General features: G+C 40.2%; 1 gene segment (V, D, J or C); it reads right to left on the bottom strand.

The window, feature by feature from the left end:
* Nucleotides 1-5,311: 5,311 nt before the first annotated feature.
* LOC307014357 (Ig kappa-b4 chain C region-like) lies at nt 5,312-5,793 on the bottom strand. The segment is given in 2 exons: nt 5,790-5,793; nt 5,312-5,643 (listed from the first exon to the last, which is right to left on the bottom strand).
* Nucleotides 5,794-6,569: the final 776 nt, after the last annotated feature.

The following is a 6,569-nucleotide window of genomic DNA, read 5'->3' as shown; positions in this document are numbered from 1 at the left end:
GAGATGGAGGAACTCCTAAACGGCTCATTTATTCTGCTACCACTCGAGCATCAGGGATTTCAGCCCGTTTCACAGGCAGTGGATCAAACTCTGACTTCACTCTGACCATCAGTGGAGTCCAGGCTGATGATGCAGCAGTTTACTACTGTCAGAGTTTCCATTACCCCAACAGTCAGAGGGTGTTCACACAGTGAAAAAGCGTCGTACAAAAACCTCCCTCAGTCAAACAGGAACTGAACTGACTGCTGCAGCTGGAAGCTACACTTCACTGAGGACACACACACACACACACACACACACACACACACACACACACACACACACACACACACACACACACACACACACACACACACACACACACACACACACACACACACACACACACACACACACACACACACACACACACACACACACACACACACACACACACACACACACTTTCATCTCCATTAAGCATGTCACTTTTTCTTTTTCAAGCAAAGCCTTCTGAAATGTTCCTAATAATATATTAAGAGAATGAACTCATACACACCATACTAAAACACTAAATCTATAAAAGCCACACTAAACTTATTGGTCCTCAGCTTCTTTTTGAACAGCGTTCACTTCTGTCTAACTGGAGTGACTCCCAAAGATGAAAAGTCCCGACTTCAAACCAAAGGTCACCTTCACTTTAAAGTCTGAGGTAATTCCAGCGAGCCCTGATCATGAGACGTTCCTGACCTCCTAGTGATACAGCGCTGTAGGAGATCAGAGATAAAGGAGGCTGTCTGACCATGTAGAGCTCTAAAAGGAACCACCAGTATCTTAAACTGGATTCTTTATTCAATGTGGAGCCAAGAATAAAAATCAAGACAGCTGTTACATGAGATCTTTTCAAAGAGCCCGTCAAAGTTCATTTAACAGTCCTTTGAACATTTCAGTGAGTGATGGATGTGAAAGTTAAGAAGAAATTGAATTGCACCGTTTAAATGGACAAACAAATCTGTAAATGATCATCTCCAGCTTAGCTTGAAGCACATCTTGATACAACTTAACACATAATGTAAACGGTAAACAACAGATGGGAATCCAACACTTCATGCTTCTCAACAAGTGTCAGCTATATTTCAGATAGTAGATTTGAACAGATGATAAAACAAGGAGCATCTGAAAACTGAAATACAGTTTTTCTCGATTGCTAACACACATTTTTTTTTTAATTGCTCAGTTTCTCAGAACACTAAACACAATTCACAAAACCACACACCCAAAGTGCAAAACACCTAATTTCTCCTGCTAAGTGAAGAACAGCACTGAAAACTACATAAACACTTACCAAATGCAAACTTCTGCACCAAATATAACACACTTCATTCTTAATACTACATGGTTTGACCACCCAACTACACACTGCTGAGCATCATCTAAAGCACTTTCATCTTTATGGGCTCTGATCTGTACATAGAGGTTTCTGCAGAGAAAGATTGCTTGAGTTTACAGAAATACAGTAAATGAAGAAATACAAATGAGTTGTTGAAAACACATTTTATTCAAAAATAACATTGTGCAACATGCATCTCAGCACATAGTTACTATGCTTCGGATCTCTCTAAGTGTGATGGCATTGTTTGCCAAAACCCAGTTTGTAACTGCTGCTTCCTGTGCCTCATTGGAAATCCTTAGCCTTCCACCTGCACCTCTTTGTTGCTCAGTCCTTCAGATAAACAACAAAGATATAGTGGTTGGTCAGTGTCTGTGTTGCATACAAGTGAGTTTACCACAGTCAATTGTGCAGGATGTTTATACAGTTATAGTATGCAACATGCCAACAATTCAATTACAGTAATGAAGTAAATACGTTTCACAGAACAGATATAAGCACTGATATATCATGAGTTATGCAGAGCTACAAACTGGTAACTACGGTAACCTGTTTTCAAGTCTAAGTGTCCGGATTACAAAGGCAACAGTAAATCGGTTTAGATTAGGCTGAACCCTCTGTCCAGCCTCTCTCATCGTCAAACCATGGTTGATAGCATTTCATTTCATTATGATTATTCTTCTTTGTCCACGTCCTCTCCCTCCAGCTCTACCTCTCATTCTTCCTCCTCTCACTCTCACCCACCTCTTCCTCCTCCTCTCACCCACCTCTTCCTCCTCTCACTCTCAGCCCACCTCTTCCTCCTCCTCTCAGCCCTGCTCTTCCGCTTCCTCTTGCTTCATTATTGCTTCATTATTGTAAGAAAGTACTCACCTGTGGTCTTTTTATAGTGCTAACATCCTAATTGATGAGCCAACAATTATGCTAACACGTGTTTGGTCAGGTGGAACGTGTTTCTTGATCATTGGTCCATGTGTGAGGCATTTTGAATATCAGTGTTTTAAACCTGCTAACACGTGACTTTATGTCAGATTCCTGTGTCTTACGTGGAGAAACGTGTGCAGTGGTTTGCAAAAACTGCCATGTTGATTTGAAAATTGTGTGAAAAGCTGAAAACGTGTTTAGAGTTTTAGAGATTTGAGCCGATGTTTTGCTCTTTGAGTGTCAGTTAAAATAATTGTGCTTTATGTATAATTTTAGTGTGTTAGCAATCGAGAAAAACTGTGATACAACTTTATGGAGATGAAAGAAAAGCATCAGCATTTCAGCTATCTTCTCTGAGTATATTCATCATCAAATCATATTCCCCACTAATGACATTCATTTTCACATCGTATAAAACTGCCTTGTTTCATCTTTAAGACCATAATGTGATCAGTCATTAAATATAGTATTTGCCGTATATATGCCGACTTCAGACTTTACATTTCTGTCTAAATTAATCATTTAAATTAAAGTAGCTACTGTATAAGAAAACTTGCAAAACTGAATTTGTATTGTGGTGTGAAACCTTTTAACAATCTGTATCAATAGATTTGTTTCTTTCACGTGTGTCAAACAACATATATTTCTACACTTTAAAATCTTCTCACCAACAGGCTCAACTTGTAGTACTTGCTTTGTGTAAACCAGATGAACTTGTGTTCGACATAGTAATCTCTGAGAGCCCATTATGGAGTGAAACATGACACAGTGAATGCTGTCAGCACTGAGGGGGAACACCATGCTGTTTGAGGACAGCTACACTTCACTGACTGTGTGTTTGCATATGTGTCCTGCCTCTCTGCTCCTAGACGTTAAGAGGCCAGAGGTGATCAGCGGCTGTTCAGAGCCACTGACACGCCGGCAGCACAATGATGATGTCACTGACTCTACTGCTGGCCACCCTGGGGCTCCTTGTTCAGGGTGAGACTCTCTTCTGAAAACTTTGCTTCAGGATGCAACCAGGTTCCCCAACATGATGACCTGCTATGATGGAGAAGCACTGAGACAAGCAGCATGTACCTTCTTCCATCTGTTCTCCATGTTAAAGAGAGGATGCTCTTCTGTTTGGATGTTGATCATCTTTCTCCAAGCTGGATTTGTCTCAATAACCCTTCTGCTGTTTTCATGTTTTCCAGATTCATCAGGAGAAACCCTCCTGACTCAGTCTCCTGGATCTCTGTCTGTTGTTCCAGGACAGACTCTTTCTATCAAATGTACAGCCAGTACAAGTGTTAGTACATACCTTAGCTGGTACCTTCAGAAACCTGGAGAAGCTCCTAAACTCTTGGTGCATTCTGCTACATCTCTTCAGTCTGGAGTTTCAAATCGTTTCAGTGGAAGTGGATCTGGGACTGTCTTCACTCTGACCGTCACTGGAGTTCAGACTGAAGATGCAGGAGATTATTATTGTCAGCAGGGTAACAGCTCGCCGTTCACACAGTGATACAACGTCGTACAAAAACCTCCTCAACAAAAGAGGAAGTGATTTGAATGAACGACTGCACAGAAAAAAAAAAAACTATAGCATTCATTACCAACATTATTTAAATGTAATACCATAACAACACGTTCAACATTAAAACAACTTGTTTATTTCTGTTAAAGATAGTTTTACAATTAGTTTGTGATTTTTGAAGGCTTTAATAACCACTCTATAGCTTTGGCCCTCATAACTGTGAACCCCAAGTGACATTATAGCACATATTTAATTTTTTTATGAATATTGAGTGAATGCTAAATTCCTACTCAGGATCAACGACTCAGGGTCCACGACTCAGGGTCCACGACTCAGGGTCCACGACTCAGGACCATAGCAACAGGCAACAGCCACGATTAGGTCTTTGTTTTAGTCAAATATCAGTTTTAATTCAATCAGCGAAAGTTCATTAAATGTATTGATTCTGCAAACAGAACAAATATCAAGAGGACAGAGACTGGTGTATCAACATTTTAGGTTGAGTTGTAATGTGTCCATTTAATAAGATTCAAAGGTCACCTATTATGAAAAATCCACTTTCCCATATCTTCTATACCTGAACATGTGTCCCCTCTGTGTAAAGACATTATGAAAGTTTCAGGAAAATAGATTCCCTTTCTTTTTATCCTGATCCATCTATATAAAAACCTGTCTGAAAATGAGCTGATCAGATTTTGACCACTTTGTGATGTCAAGTTTTTTTGGGCTGTGCAACCATTAGCCAATAACCAAGGTAACACCCGCCCACCTTATCACCTGAATCTCCTCCTAGAGCACCATTGTGTTTTTTTAAACCAAACACAGGGCTGAAGCAGAGGGGTTTACTGCATTATACCATGCATGATCTGCTTGGTTGTTAGAGCCAAACACTTCAGAGACATGGTTTGTAAATATCTGAGACCTATAATATATTGTTGAAAAGGAGTATAATAGGGGACCTTCAAGGTCATCTCAATTTAGATTCAAGTTATATAACTGTATGCAGATGATACCCTGCTTTTCATTTCTTAACCTGAATGTCTTTTTCTTATTGAGTCAGATGTCCAGAATGAATTCAGGCTAACATTTAACAACGCATGAACATAACATAGAGTATACATTAAACATTAGTTATAAGAGCTTTGTGGTTTACCATTTAAATGTTCCTACTAAGGTTATTGGAACTAATTCATAACATAGATAGAACCAAAATGAATGCAGAAGTACATCAACAGTCTAGCAATTATTAACAAGTAATCTGGAAAAAATGTATGATGGCTTTTGTGAATTCATGTGAATAAGGTTCCTTTTATATAATATATCTCACAGAAAGGGAATCAGAACACATGTCACTTTTATAATACACACATGAATCTTTATTGTTTTAAAATGTTGAAACCATCGACACAAGCAAAAACAGGTTGATGTTGAAACATGTCCTGAGAGCCAGAGAGCAGACTGAGAGCAGTGTGAGAGAGAAAGCAGAGTCCCAGTGAGTCCGCTCAGGACTGGGAACACTGGTCTCTCCTCAGTGTCTCTGAGAGCGGAGTCTGGGAGCCCTGGGTGGCCTCACAGGTCACAGAGCGCGCCTTCCTCCACTGGTCTGCAGGGAGCCTCAGGGTGCTGCTCCAGCTGTAGTGGGCGTCCTTCTCCAGCACCCCGGGGCTCCTGCTCACCTCCCAGCTGCTGCTGCTGCTGCTGCTGCCGTCCACCTTCCAGGCCAGACTCCAGTCTGAGGGGAAGCCCTTGTTGGCCAGGCACATGAGCGTGGCCTTCCCCTGCTGCAGCTCTTCTGTGGAGGGAGCCAGCACCGTCAGGGTGGGAGGGACATCACCTAGGAGACACCAATCAGATTAGAGGACAGGGAGCACATAGCTGTCAATCAACCAGCAGACACTGGGACACCTTTACTGTGAGAGCGTTTCTCCTTTAAGGAGTTTCTGTCAGATGTTGGTTCTGCTCCATCAGTCTCTCACTCACACATTGTTTCACTTCCCTTTAAGAAGCCTCTCATGCAAATCAGCACAGACACACTTCACACAGAATCACCTGAAATAGGTCAGACTACACTAGGAATAAAGTACAACATTAGGAAGCATTTAAAAAAATTGTGTTCAAAATCATCCAAAACCTGAACTCTGCAAACCATTATTAAATGATTTACTGGATAAATGAACAAATACGGGAAATGGAGCAATACATTGAGCTTAATGTGAATCTCAATCACTTCCCAGTTTTAAAAACTTTAAAATAATGTCTGAAAGAATTCAACACATTTTTTAATATCCATCGTTATCTTTACTCTGTTTAAATGTATATAAAAACTGTATTCGTAATTTCTTTGAAAACAGAGGAGAGAACCGAGATAGAAACATTTAAAATAAGTTGAGGTAAAATTAGCAGTTTCATCATTTCACATTTGAAGCTGTTTTAATGACAGTATGTTGGGAATGTATAAAGACATTTCAAGAAAAGCTGCTCCGACTTAGGCTCAATGATGAAGAGAAATAAAGACATGAATACTAATACTATCTAAACATTACGATTAAAATAATACAAATCTATCTCTCAAACATTCTAACACAGAATTTAAAACATCTCTTAACAACATCATATTTAGTTTTTGTGCAGAAACTTACTTCCAACATCCAGTCTGGTTCCTCCACCAAAAGTCAACCACAGTGATACAAAGTCATTGAGCCGCCGTACAAAAACCTCTCACTGTAGAGAGACACGGCTCTCTGACTTTGACTCACTGAA

Source organism: Notothenia rossii (genome assembly GCF_949606895.1).
Source record: "Notothenia rossii genome assembly, chromosome: 8".
NCBI classification, from domain to species: Eukaryota; Metazoa; Chordata; class Actinopteri; order Perciformes; family Nototheniidae; genus Notothenia; species Notothenia rossii.
Note: the sequence above shows the minus strand (reverse complement) of the source record. Positions and strands in the feature narration are given on the sequence as shown.